This window comes from Triturus cristatus, chromosome 9, assembly GCF_964204655.1.
Source record: "Triturus cristatus chromosome 9, aTriCri1.1, whole genome shotgun sequence".
NCBI lineage: Eukaryota > Metazoa > Chordata > Amphibia > Caudata > Salamandridae > Triturus > Triturus cristatus.
Window position 1 is genome coordinate 1,000,073,242 of NC_140592.1, and position 14,938 is coordinate 1,000,088,179.

General features: G+C 43.6%; 1 protein-coding gene across 19 annotated transcripts in view; it reads right to left on the minus strand.

The window, feature by feature from the left end:
- NRXN3 (neurexin 3) overlaps nt 1-14,938 on the minus strand; it is a 2,213,138-nt gene that overhangs the window by 595,245 nt on the left and 1,602,955 nt on the right. The gene's annotated exons all lie outside the window — the stretch shown is intronic.

The following is a 14,938-nucleotide window of genomic DNA, read 5'->3' on the forward strand; positions in this document are numbered from 1 at the left end:
ACATGACTCCTGGGATATGGCATTTCACAGACATCATCCAGGAACCTGGAAAGACATAGGCATCCCTGTAGCTACCTAAAACCACACAGACATCACTCTATGAACAATGACACAAGTAGACATCCTACCAGTTACCTTGTAGCACACAGACATCAAACCAAGAACTGAAAATACATAGATAGACATGACTCCTGGGATATGGCATTTCACAGACATCATCCAGGAACCTGGAAAGACATAGGCATACCTGTAGCTACATAAAAACACACAGACATCACTTTATGAACAATGACACAAGCAGACATCATACTAGTAACCTTGAAGCACACAGACGTCAAAACAAGAACTGAAAATACATGGATAGACATGACTCCTGGGATGCGGCATTTCACAGACATCATCCAAGAACCTGGAAAAACATAGGCATCCCTGTAGCTACATAAAAACACACAGACATCACTCTATGAACAATGACACAAGCAGACATCATACCAGTAACCTTGAAGCACACAGACGTCAAAACAAGAACCTGTTGATACACTCACATCACTCCAGGAATCTGGAATCCCGCAGACATCACTGCAGAAACTAAGAATTGCATAGACTTCGCTGCAGGGACATGAACACATACAGACACCACAACTGGATTGTCATCATGCAGAAATCAACGCCTGTACTTGTAATTAAAGAAACGTCATCTCTCCTAGGACCGCAAGTCGGAAAGCAGCATCACCACGAATGCACAGTAATCTCAGCTTAGGCCCAGGGGGGAAGAAGACCACCACATAATAGAAGCAAGACCTGGGCATAAGACAGTCAAACACACCACTGAAAAACACAAATCAGAAAAAGAGGAATAAAGTTGCTGAAAGCGGGATTGTAAAGTGAGCATTAGCCTAGCCATGGCCCGATGACCCCTCTTGTATATGAATAAATATGGGAATGTGCCGGGTAAAGGAGAAGGTCAGTGCTCCAAGGCTGAAAATATAATGTGGATAAAGCAATGCGTGCAGCAATATAGAGATCAATCTAGCACCAGCTTAGCTTATTGGACAGAATGCTGATCTATGGAGCACCACTGATCGCTACATCATCTGAGCCCAGAATGCCGCTGAGCGGGGAGTCATGGCTACTCTAACTTCAATGCAAAGGATAAATCCCAAATTCCATTCATGTCCATCACAGAAGAAGAGGTGGCTAGACAACACACCCTCTCTGTTCTACCTGCTGATCATACTTCCAGTGCATTCTCTCTCTAAAGCCCATTCAAACTCTGTTAGTAAAAGTGGGGAGAGGATGTGGTCTAACGGCTAGGGCGATTGACCTCAAATCTGGGGAACCGGGTTCGAGTTTCGGCAATGACGCTCAACATCCTGTGATTCTGGGCAAATCACTTAATCTCCCTGTGCCTAACACAAATCAATGTGCCCTTGTGTAATGCAACTGGTGCTCATGTAAAGCGCTCTGATACCTTCGGATCAAGTTAGCGCTATATAAAATTCAGGGCAAAAAGTGTCTTGCACTGCTTCACATCTAGAAAGTTAATTCAAATGAATAGTTTAGGGATGTGCAAAGGTTTTTCACTAGTGACATAAGGAGAACTGTCTAAGTTTCAAGCTTTGCAATGACTGCAGCACTTCATGGTTTAACTTCACCAGTAAAAAGCTTTTCTATGCATCATACGGAAATTTTCACTACATTTCGATTTTTACTCAAATTTTTACTCTAATCAAACCAATCGAAATGGCAAATGTATGCAGAATGCTTCTCTGCACATTTACTTTTTGTCAAAGAAATTGTCACAAAAGTCTTGGGTTACATGAAAATGAAGCAAAACCTAATTACTTTTGCAAAGTTGGAAGCAGTTTCATTGCAAAGATTGCAAAACCTAACATTGCAACTTTGCACACCCAATAAAATCTAATTCCATTACTTGTCATAAACCCCATTTTGACTCCATTTTGATACCCAGTCCATTTTAAACTCTGAAATTTACTCTATCTTCACTTTCCATTCCCCATCCATCTCTATTTATAAATGTGATTGGGCCTCCTCTTTCAATCCTTATTCCATATGCAGCTTTACAGTCCTATATAAATTTACTTCATTTCCCAACCCATACTTACATCCACATTTCATATAAAAGTAATTGCACAATACATTTCAATTTTCCAGATATGTCTCTAGTTCTATTTCCACCTACAACTCCTTACCTCTCATCATATTTTCTAATCCAGGTTCATTCTTCTAAGTCAAAATCTCAGTATACCTTTAAATTCTAATTACATTTTTACTTTAAAATCCACTTTGGTGTGTCTCCAATTCTGCTTTCTTTCTGATTATCGATACTGCCTACAGCTCAATACAGATAAAACTGAAATCCTGATCTTCTGGAACAAGAGCTCTCCATGGGCTCCTATTGGTGGTGAACAGACCTGGGACCTCCACTCCCTCCCCGGCCATACAAAAAACCTCAACATCATTGTGGATGAGAGACTCATGATGACCAAACAAGGGAACGCCGTCACCTGCTCCTAATTCTTCATCTTACGCATGCACCGTAAAATATGATATTGGCTCCCACCAGCACCAGACACATGGTCTCCCAGGCCCTCATCATCAGCAGACTAGACTATGTCAACGCACTCTTCGCTGGCATCACAAGTCAACTCATACAAAGACCCCAAACCACCCAGAACGCCACCGTCAGATTCATTCTCAACATCCCCAGCAGCGCACCTATCACGCCCCACCTCAGAGAGCTTTACTGTCTACCAATCCAGAAGCAATGCCAATTCAAGCTGCTCACTCATGCATGCAAAGGCCTCCACAATGTCAGACCTGCCTACCACAACTGCCACCAAATCACTAGGCAATGGCCCACAGCCTCAGTCCACCTTGAACAAATACCCCGCATCCACAGGAGCATGTCAGGAGATGCTCCTTTTCCTATATCGCTGTCATGTCCTGGAATGACCTTTCACACCACATCAGGACCTCCCCATCACTTCCTGAATTTCTCAAAACACGGAAGACCTGGCTATTCAACTAGGAACCAGATTGGCCTACTCATCTACTCCAACGCCTTGCTACCACTCGGGTGATAAGCGCGCTCTTCAAATCCTCAAATAACATAACATATTATTAATCCTCTTCTGGTTCGGCTTTTGTTTCTGAAAACATACATGATTGTACTCCTCATTCCAAAATCAAAAAAGATATTGAAATCTCATCTAACTGTAATTTTTTTCATACTTCAGTTCCTTTCATCAAATTATCTTTAACTGCCTTCCCCCCTTTAAATCTCACGACCCACTGTGGAATCTGCTTTAATTCTCATCCATATTCATTTCATATTCTCAATCAAGTTCCAGATTCAATGCAACAGCCTATTCAATGCACACCCATGTAATTCAAATATAGTTTCAATTTCCATTCATATTCTTAACATAATCATCAGGACATGAATCACCAGTTAGCAGATCGTACATTCTATGTGAACTGTTTGTGTGAATAAGAGGGACTTGACCTCTACTCTTTACCCACTTTGTTCGTTTTAATCCTTCTCACATGATGATTTAGTCATTTCTATCCCTCCTTTAGTTAATTTTTGTTTTGATTAATCTATCTATCTCACAAACTACATCCCTTCCACGTCCTTTCATTTTCTAACCTACACTCAATGTCTTTTTTGGGATACAAAGGTCTCATGTATGGCTGGGAGCAGCATGCACTCTTTCCTTAAGTTCTCCATGCAGAGATTCTGATGAGATTTGTTTTTTGGCCTCAGGCTGCATTACAATTATGAGTATGGACAGTGACATGGAATGCGATACAGAGCTGGACCGTGTGATATGGAAGGGGCACACTCTACTGAGCATGACTACAATCATCTCACCAGACTGTGGAGACCAGAAACAACAAGAACTTTAGCCAGGGGCTGAAACAGAGCGGCGGCTGATACTAAAAGTTCATGTAGGACCACACGCCTAAGGGAGCGGTGCAAGCCCACCGCCAAAACCAGAAGTGGGCCAAAGACTATTAATGGTACAGTGCAAGAGTATGGCATTGCACAGAGAACTAACTTTGAGGCAATTAACTCTTTACCAATAACCTATCCAGACCCATCTTGGGGGGCAGAGGATGAATCCAAAGGGGGTTTTGGGAGCTCTCTTCCCACCATTTTCCCAAAAGAGAAATTTGCCCTATCTTGCACTGATTGCATCTATTTGATACCTTACCTAAGGGGTCAGCCTAAGCCGGTACTGACTGGCCCCTACACACAGTACTTACTCTCTTGATAACTGTTTGCAGTATTGTTGACCTGTGTTGTTTACATAGTGTTGCGTTGATTGTTGAAAGTAGAGTACTTTTTTAGGTAAAAGCACTAGTTGGACAATTATCTATTGACTGTTATCTTATGCTTTATCGAGCGGTAACTTTCTAACCCATAGACCTTTATGAGTATGCCCTAGAGTTTGGGACTTCACTGCCCTCAGAGTCAGGTGCTAAAGGGCATACATGGTGCTCATTCCCAGGACATCAGTAGTGAACATTTCTCATTGTCACAATTTGAGCCCAGACACCACTGATAGCCCTGGAACTCCTGATAAAGTTACCGAATTCCCCATCACTCAACCCTTAACCCAATGCCTCCAGGCAGTTTCATCTTCCTCCATTTTGTATTAACACACTTGTCTTCCTCTCTTCTCTCCCTAATACCCAATAATAACATTTTAGTTCTCTTTGTCTCTATCAACCATTCTCTTTTCCTTTCACCCACGCTTTCTGTGGCACTCATTGCTGGACTGGCGTTTTGTTCCATCTGGCATTCTCCTGGTGGGCAGAGCCACTGGGAGCTGGTTTTGAAAGCCGAAGGCCACTGCTGTTGCCTCTGACTCTTACTCCACTTCCCTGAGATTAAGCGCAAGGGAGCTTCAGGATAGAGTGGGAATGAAAAGGTGAGAGGGATAGAGAGAGAGAATGATCAGAGAGGGAAAGGAGAGAAGGGGGGAGAGAGGAAGGAATGGTGTGAAGTGAGAAAAGAGCAGGAGAAGAAGGTAGTGGGACTGGCTTCAGTGTTTTTACCAGAGCTGCTTTTTGTTCCCAGTCCAGCACTGGTAGCACCCTTTCACAAACCCTTCCCTTTGTGATCCTACCTTTCTATATCACTCTCCACATCTCATCTCTCTTTCTCTGTTTATCTCTCTCAGTACACATTACTGTTTCACTGTCTGTTGTTCTCTCTTTGTCTCTATAACTCTGTACTCACAACTCTCTCTGCCTTTGTCTCTAGCATTAATATTTGCCTTTATAGCTGTATTTTAATGTTAGCTGACTTAATTTAATACAGACCACTTACAATAACTGAATTATAGCTGAACACTATTTATAGACTGCTTATCTCAGACGCATCTGCATGTTCTGGTAATGGATTGTCAATAAAAAGAAATCCAATAGAAAATAAGTTTTTGACCTACATATCAGACCTAGATCATAACGTTTTGTTTTCTCATAAATTAGTCAAATAAGACTGCCTCTGCAGACAGCCATCAGAGACGGGTGAAAATGCAACATGGCATTATTCCTTCACTGTCTGAAAAATCCATTAGTGGAGTACCAGAGAAGTGGCATGAATGAGGCCCTGGGCTGGGAGGGTGGTGGGGGGAAGGTGTGGCGGGGGTGGCTAGAGAGGGTCTTAGGCTTGGTTGATATTTGCATCATTTTATCTTTTTAAATTTTTCTGAAAGTTTGCAAAATGCCCAAAAAAGTATGAATTATTACTCCAAATGCCTCCTTCAGCATTTTACACTATTTTTTGTGAGAAATGCATACTCACTTCCCACTTTGGTGCGACGACAAATTTTGTGGTGAAAGAGAAGCACAAACTTTCCCATGACATTTACAACAGCTGTCAAGTTCAATTTTCAATGGAAAAAAGTATCTGTCATGTGATCTGTTGTAGCGCATAATTCCAGGCATGCCGCGTAACAATAATAATGTAAAATGCCAACATTAGGTGAGATTATGCTGGTGTAAATTAAATGTTAGCCCAGCCTAGTGTGAGTAATTCTGCATGTCAATGGGACTGGGGGGAAAACATGACTCTGAAAATGATATCTCATCCTGTGAACAGAAAGTATTAAAGGTATCAGCACCAATGCGCCTTCCTTCTTTCTAGCCGTAGGAGTTAAAGTCTCTTTATCTCCCCCGCTCTCCCTTACTTTCAAACTCTTCCTCCATGTTGTGTGGTCAGAAGGGAACAGCGGGCGTCTTTTGAGCCCTTGCTACAATTACTGGGATACCTCAACCTATTTCTTTAATATATTCAAGAGCTTAAGAGACTTGATCAATTCAGACACGTTTCCTATGCCTGGTTACAATTTGAGAAACTTACTCCCTGCTCTTGTTAACCACCTTTTCAGTGCTTTACATCCCTTTAGATAGTAGCTTTTAGAAGCTGGTTTCTTCTAATAAAGCTAGTGGTTGCTGTTGGACCTCTGACCTGGTAAAGAGCTTGTTGTGGTCAACGAGACGAGGCAGTTGATCCTACACACATACATGTGCTGACGAGCTCTTTGATATCTGGCGTGTCGCCAATGGATCTGCAAACAGCAGTTATCCAGCTGCTTCTCAACAATCCTTGTTTAATTTTTACCATCCAGCAAGTTTTTAGCTAATAACTCTTTTGTCTTTTCCTGCCAATTTATTGGAAAATACACCTACTAGTCAACTGTACGAGTATATTACATCCAACTCACTGCTCCAGCCGGCCAGATTCTGCACGCACCTAGAAAATTAGCTTGTTTAGTTTAAGCCCTGCAGAAATGGGTGATCTGTGCATGATTGTGGATAATGTGTCAGAGTTTGGGCCTTAATTTGGGAGCTGCATTGGATGCTTTTAACCACCACATACTGTTATGTCTTCTCCATGATGTGAAAATTGTGAGCAAAGCTCATTTTTGGACCAAAGGATCTCAGGCAGGTCAGATAGAAGTGCTCACTTCTGCCTCTAATTAGGTCTCCTGGAGCATACAAGGGTTGCACATACGCCTTTCTCCTCCTTAATGTTTATATTTCCCTTAATTTTCATATTGCCCTGCTCACCCATTTCCTACATGAACTAAGTATCTTCCACTTGAATATTCATGTCACTGAGGGCGGTCCCAAAAACCCACCCCTTTACTCAGCACTGGAAAGTATTCAATGGTGGATGATCACTTTTTGCCTGAAACTGATTCACAGAGAATCTGGTTTCTAGCTGAGAAATAAACAGAATTGCTGTGACATATCTTTTGGTCTAATTCTCAGGTTGCCCCACTCAGTCCCTTCCTCTGTTATTAGGAACCTTGGGGCGCTGGAGGATCCTGATCTATCAATTAACCGGTTAATTGCATAATCCTGTTTAGTTATTTCGACTTCAGGTCCTTTATTGGAAAACTGTGAGTGTGGAGGGTTGCAGCCTCTACCTCATTTTTGTTGACCTGAGGTCGGCATTTGACTTGGTGTCGCGAGAAAATCTGTGGAGAGTTCTCCAGGAACTTAACGTCCCCCTATATCTTTTGGATGTCCTGAGAACACTTCATACAGATAACTTTGCACAGGTCAGGTGTGGGAAACACGGAGAGCTGTCTGCATGTTTCTCTGTGAACCGAGGAGTGCGCCAAGGATGCGTGTTAGCACCTACGCTATTTTGCTTATATATTAATGGGCTTATTAAACATCTGGAAGGCATTAAGGACACTGATGTCCCTAGACTTGCCACGGGCAGGGTACCGGCTTTAATGTTCGCTGACAACACTTTGTTGTTGTCTCGAACATCTACCGGCTTCCAGCGCATTTTAGATGGCTTTGTGGACTTCTGTGGGAAAAGAGGTCTGGAGATCAATCTAGCAAAAACGAAGTTCATGATCCTCAATCCCCCAAGCACACACGCCCGAACCCAGTGTTGAATGGCATTCCTCTTGAGCGGGTAAAGACGTTTGGATATCTAGGGATCACTCTCCAAGAACACCTTGGGTGGGGGGTGGGTCAAGTCGCTAATTCAGCATTAAAGCTGACCCAAATCACAGGAGGAATGTCTAAACTTTTTAGAGGTTCGGTCTTCAAGCCTGTAGCACCAGTGATAGAAATCTATAAGACTCAAGCTAGAGCAGTGTCCACTTATGGAGCTGAACTATGGGGACAATGCAAGCCCTCTAGTCTAATAAGGATTGAAAATTCCTTTATGAGAAATTTGTTGGGCTTGCCTCCAAGTACCCCGTTGGTTCCCATTAGGTTTGACCTAGGGCTGTTACCCGTGGAGGAGGAGGTGGCGCTGCGGCCAGTGACATACTGGAAGAGACTTTGGTCTAATCCGGAGTTGGGTTCCTACCGAGAAGAATTCAAGGGGGTTTGGCCCCTAATCAATAATAAGAAAATCCCTTGGTTAAATCATATCAGGGATACATGTGATAAGATCGGCCTCCCAGAATAATGGGGTTCCCTGGAGGTCTCATGCTTAGCTCTATCCAGGGTAAATTTGGTTGATTGGTTCAGACATTATCATCTTATGAGCCTCCACGTGAATTTTGGTGTTGGCAGATTGACTGCCCAGTTTCTTCAGATCAAAGTTGATTACAGGAGGGAGGAATTCTTAGATCTGATTTTTCCTGCTGTTGCAAGGAAGTTGTACTTCCAGCTGAGAATAGGCAGTTTACCGCTCAGGTCTTTTACCTCGAGTTGGGAGCCTAATAAAAACACCATTTGCCCTGCTTGTGGTTATGGAATGGAGGATGAAAAACATGTTTTTTTCTTTTGCCCAACGTATTATCAGTCACGAAATCGCTGGGTAATACCCATCTGTAAAAATCTGGGATTTAGAGAGTGTGAAAATGCCCTAAGAGTTCTGAAATTCGACAACCACCCTCCAATTGTTTTTGCAGTTTCCCGTTTTCTAAATGCTATGTGGATTAAACGTAGAAATTTCTGCAATTAATTATCAAGTCCAAATGTATTTTTGCGCCTTCTGTACTTTCTATTTTTATGAACAATTTTGATTTTATTCTGCTGTATTTTAAGAATTGTTTGTTGTTATATTCGATTGGCACTTGTATGGCCTTTGTGGCCGAAATAAAGTTTTATGATGATGATGATAATCCTGTTTTTCTATCTTAGAATGCTTGCCAGCTTCATCCCTGTCTCAGCTCTTCTCAGGCCAGATATTATGGACGTGAATGCATTTATCCGCACCCCCCTGGAGTTCTGTACTCAAAGAATAGGCTGCAGTGCACTCACAATAAGTCAGCCAATGACATTGTTGCCCTCCTAACTTTTGACTTCATATCTTCAAAAATCAGATTTTTGTATTGGCTGCTTATTCACAAAAGAAGCACTTTGAAGACAGCCTCATCTATGCCCTGTATCTGCCCTTTTCATCTTGGAACCCCAATTTTAGCACTCCATCTCACGAGAGATCTTCCCTCAAATGACAAGGTGGTCTTTCATGTCCCACCAGTCAGACTTGGGACATAGAACAAAGACCCTCTTATGTTGGTCTAAACTGTGAAGCTCTCCTTCTTGCCGCCCTAAATGAGAGCCCAGCTAAACTGTGGGGTTTCATTGATTCCTCGAGATTTGGTTGTGTGATAGGCAAGTCGTTCTCTACTCTAGGGCTCTGCATCAATTTAGGAGGCTCAACAAGAGGCATGGGAGACACCGTTGGGTCACAGAATACCCCAAAATAACCTAATCTAAGAGAAAGAAGATATTTGCAAGGAATGAAAAGAAAAGTAGACGAAGAGTTTCATGTGCCTCTCTCCACTGATATCCAAACTCTATTGTCTACCAATATCTATTGCTGCTGGTACTGTGGAACTGTGAGCATTTCTAATACAAAGGACTTCTTGTGCGCCAATGTAAAAACTCTGCTGCGTGCACTCCAGGCAGGAGTGACCAACCAAAGTCAAACACTGGTATACTTGCTCCTGCGGCTCAGTTTGACTGAGTCTGAATGCCACTGAGGGCCGCGATTCTATTGTTTTTCACGTTACAAAGTTAACTTCATCAGTACAAAACTTTGAAAAAATAAAGGGTCCACACTTCTAATTTTACACATTGCCATTTTATTTAAAAGTGTCTCCCTCCATCGCCCGTCCTTCCCTATTTTGGTACTTTTAATATTTTAGGCTGGCAATGAAGACACACATTGGCAAAACCAGTAGGTTTGGTCTTAGCAAATTGAAAATATGTTTGTTTGTTTTTAAATTAGAAGTTTATGCCCAAAAAATAAAAAGGAAAATATTGAAAACATGCTGCCACCTAAATGTATCGGCCATGTGCTTGTAATGAATTTGCCTAATTTAAAATTAAATTAACCATTACATATAATTTTAGAAGAACACTGAGAGGCTTCTTAGCAGACAGATTTAAGCACCACCCTTTAATTATTTGTAGTGCTCACCTTAGGTTAAATATTCTTCTTCTATACTTACTGACTGAAGGAAAAGTTACCATTAATGTTTTGACTAATGTAAACTGGACACTTAGGGGCAGATTTATGAGCCCCTTGCGCCTCATTTACGCCGCCGTTGCGTCACTTTTGTGACGCAGCGGCGGCGCAAATCCTGCACCATGCTGCGGGGTATTTACAACGAGACGCATCTGGGAGATGCGTCACGTTGTAAAGCCCTGCGCCTGAAGTAGGCGTATCTGTGCAGGGGGGGGCGTTCTGTCGCAGGAATGCCTCCTAAAAGTGGCTGAGTGAAATCTCTGCGCCTGCTTGAAGCAGGCGTAAGGATTGACGTAGCATTGTAATGATAGGGCACCCCCGAACCTTGCTGGAGCTGCGTCGCGCTTGCGGCGCAACTCCAGCAATGCGCCACCCTTCCGCCATCAGATGCGTCACGCATCTGTATATCCTTGCGCCATGATGCGCTGCATTGTAAATGCGGCGCATCTATTGTGGCGCAAGGGTAAACTTTTGTGACGCATCTTTCCTGGCGCATCCCTGCTGATTTGCAGGGATGCACCAGGAAACATAAATCTGCCCCATAGTTTAAGCACGTATGCGTGATTAAAAAAGAAAAAAAGCACACAGATTGGAATGAAAAGAACATGTACAAAGGCAAGCTTTAAACCCCCCACCGTATGATGTAGTGGTTGGAAGAAAATGTGAATGACAGTAGAACAAACTAATTGAGGAAGAGGGACGACCCAAAGATCCTTTTGGATGAATATATGTAAGCATTTTTATTTAAGATTTGCTTTTACATTAAACTGGCGAAAGAAATTAACTGTGACTATGCCAGACCTAAAAAAAGCACAACCTTGCAACCATGAATCAAAAGGGAGGCGCTGTCGAGAATGCCAAAACTTCCCTCTAGCTCTGCACCAGCGCCTGCTTTCCATCCGAGGGCTCTGTTTCCCCCTACTGCAGCAGCTGCACTACTGTTCAGCATCACAGCTGCAGCTGCCAGAGGCCCGTGATGCCCAACCAGTCACTGTCACAGCAGCTGTGACTGTCTATCAGTGGTTAATTTATAAAAAAAAAATAAGTGCTGGGGCTCTCATCAGGACGTAACTTGCACCAGCCCATTTCTCCTGTTAGCGCCAACTAAAACAGCACCAACTATTAACCACGAAAGAGGGGACAGGATGTGGCGTAATGGACAGAGCTGCCGAATTCGGAGCTGGAGAACCAGGTTCGAGTTTCAGCGTCGCCTCAACATCCTGTGTTTCTGGGCAAATCACTTAATCTCCCCATAAATGAATGTGTCCTTAACAGCGATGGCCCGTATAGGGCCGGGGCGGTGACGTGGGGCAGAGGAGGGGCAGGGTGGGGGGTTGCAAAATGCGGCATACGGCCGATTGCAGGTAAGTTACGAAAAAAAAAAAAAACGAATTCCGTTGCGCACGCAGCATCGCCAAATGCGATGCAGCGCGTGCAACAAAATTTGTTTTCTTTATTTGCCGCATTTTGCAACCCCCCACCCTGCAACCCCCCACCCTGCCCCTCCTCTGCCCCACGTCACCGCCCCGGTAACACGCCCTATACGGGCCGTCGCTGGTCCTTAACTGGTGATTAAGTGCCAGTGCTGAGCACCAGAAACCACTGGCTCAAATTATGCACTGCTGTCCATGGTGCTGCTCATGCTGCGAGTCCGCTGCGCTGATCCTTTCGCGTAGATTGAAGGGGCTGCTGGGTGCTATAGTATCCGCGGAGCTAAACCTGCACTCGAACAGCAGGACAAGTCGACGATCTTCAAGGTGGACCTTTCGCCGCTTGTATCCACATTTCTGAAACTTTCACAAGCATAACCTGAGCTGCTCCATCCACGGCGCGGAAGCTTGCGAACTGCCCTTGTCCATGGTTCTTAAACGTTCACTAGCAGAGCAGCAATACTCACGTTTTCACATGTACATTATCTCTTTATATTTAATTCACTGCACTTGAATCTCACAGTCCCAGGGGGCGCTACTGTCTTCATTCCACACCTTTCACTCGAGCTTCTTCTGCTCCACGGTGCAAAGGCATTCCCATGCAAATTCTCATCTGCTACAGCTGCCAAGATGGCAACATTTCCACTAGACGGCAGCAGCTGGCACTGCTCGTGGAGGTGAATCCTTAACCTTGCACATGGGCTTTGTATACTGTCCATGAGCTGCAGCCAGTGTTGGTAGCGGGACAAGGTGCATCATGGACCAATGGCAGGAGCATATCATTGTTAAATGAGATGAGTGGCACTTTGGACCAATGAGATAAGCTGCACACTGCACCAATTAAATTAGAGACACTGGGAACACTAATAAGATGAGTTGAGATGGGCTGAATTGCACTGTTAACCAGCAGGATGCGTTTCGTTGAGGACAAATCAAATGTGCCGCAATGTGGATTTCTAAGATCAGCTATGCCATAGGTCGATGAGATGATCTTTGCCGTAGACCAATAAGATGAGCTGTATAACAAACCAACAAGATCACATGCACTATTGACAACTGAGATGAGTTGCACCGTAGACCAATGACACAGACTGCACTGCGAACTGGAAAGGTGAACTGGCCCCTTGACCAATGAGAAGAGTTGCATTCAGGACATACAAGATAAGAGTCTCTGATGAATATTCAGATAAGAAGCCATGACTGAAGCCACCCAGAAGTCTAATGAGATAAGCTGTGCAGTGAACTGATTGGATGAGCTGAACAGCGTTGCCCAATGAGATCAACTGTGCTGTGAACAGACATCCACCAAAAAGAAATGGATGTTCTTTCATTAACAATTTGGGCAGATTAGTCAGTGTGTTTAAATTAAATAGCATTTATATAGCGCATACAGCCCCTGATGAGTCAGTGGCGGAAGATATTGACGGTTGAATCAGTGGACCTCTCTTAGCACACCAGCTCAATGACCTAAGGAGCATGGAAACCTCACTGACCTTCCTAATGAGGCCTTCAATGAGCCAGACTCATCCTTTAGGGCTGTCAATGATGCTTAAATTGATCCCTCTGAGGTATTGAGAGATATGTTCAATTAGCATGCCTCAGTATGCACAGCATGCTGAATTATTGGTGCCTTGGACAACCAGTCCATGCCATTGGACACATCTACAGCCATATACACCAGGGTCCAGGCCTGCAGGAGTATGAGTTCAGATTTGACTAGGTACCACAGCTAGGGAAAAATCTTCTAATTGTCAGAGGTCCACCTAAAACTCTTACATTGACCTTTCAGAAAGGGCTCAGTGGGAACAGTCGAGTCCGGATATTCCTGCAGGTCTCCTATACTCAGTGCAGTCGATGCCCTGGGCAGCTGAAATACAGATGCCTCTTGTTTCCTTATGTATCTAATAGTGAGAAAGTTGTCCTTCCTTCTAATTAATACAGCTTTGTGCAGCCACTTGTGGAACTGGAGCGGCAGAAGCACAATCCCTTTATGCGAAGATGTGGCTGCGTGTTCTCGCCTCTGAATAAGGACCCCGTATATTAAGACTGCAGTGGTGTTACTGCACAGTGTAACATACTTAGCTGTCTGGTGGTAGCTGAAGTCCTGCAGCCAAAGCCTAGCTCATTGAAGGTGATGTGAAGACTGATGCCAGATACAATAAATATTACAAACAGCAAGTACCACCAAAGTGTTAATTGTGACTGTCCAACCAGCGTCACTAAGATAGAAATGTGTAGATTAAAATAATTATGCAGTTCAAATGGATCACTACAAATATAATCAAGTGAGTCTAATCCCAATCATTGCAGAGATGTGATCCTAAATCTCTTTGACACGAAAGTGGATCATCTACACTAATAAATATATAAAGGCTAAAATAGATCAAACTGGTATTTGTCAGTCATGAGTCCTCTATTCCGTGGAGCACATACAAAGGAATTGCCCAATCCCATTGGCCACTCATGGTCTCCCCGAGATATCTGCATTCTTCTCAGGCAATTGGATGCATAGAAAGGGATGGTCCCATGTTATCCTAAAGGCTAAAAAATATTATGGCCTCCAACTCCAAAGAAGTCGTCTGTGATGTTCCAGGTCTGATGTTCTCGCATTGGGTAGTTGTCTATCACCTGGATTGGTTGGAGTATAGAACTGGAGCCCAGATGTGACAGGCATTGGGTAATTGTTTCACTTTTTGACCTATTGTTGGATAGAACTGGAACCCAGATGTGACTGACCTGGGGTAGTTGTCTATCATCTGGATTGGTTGATGCATGGAACTGGATCCCAGATGTGGCTTGCATTGGGTAGTTGTCTACCATGAGGACCTGCTGGAGTGTAGAACTGGATTCCAGATGTGGCTTGCATTGGGTAGTTGTCTACCACGAGGACCTGCTGGAATGTAGAACTGGAGCCCAGATGTGACTGACATGAGGTAGTTGTCTATCATCTGGATTGGTTGATGCATGGAACTGGAGCCCAGATGTGGCTTGCATTGGGTAGTTGTCTACCATGAGGACC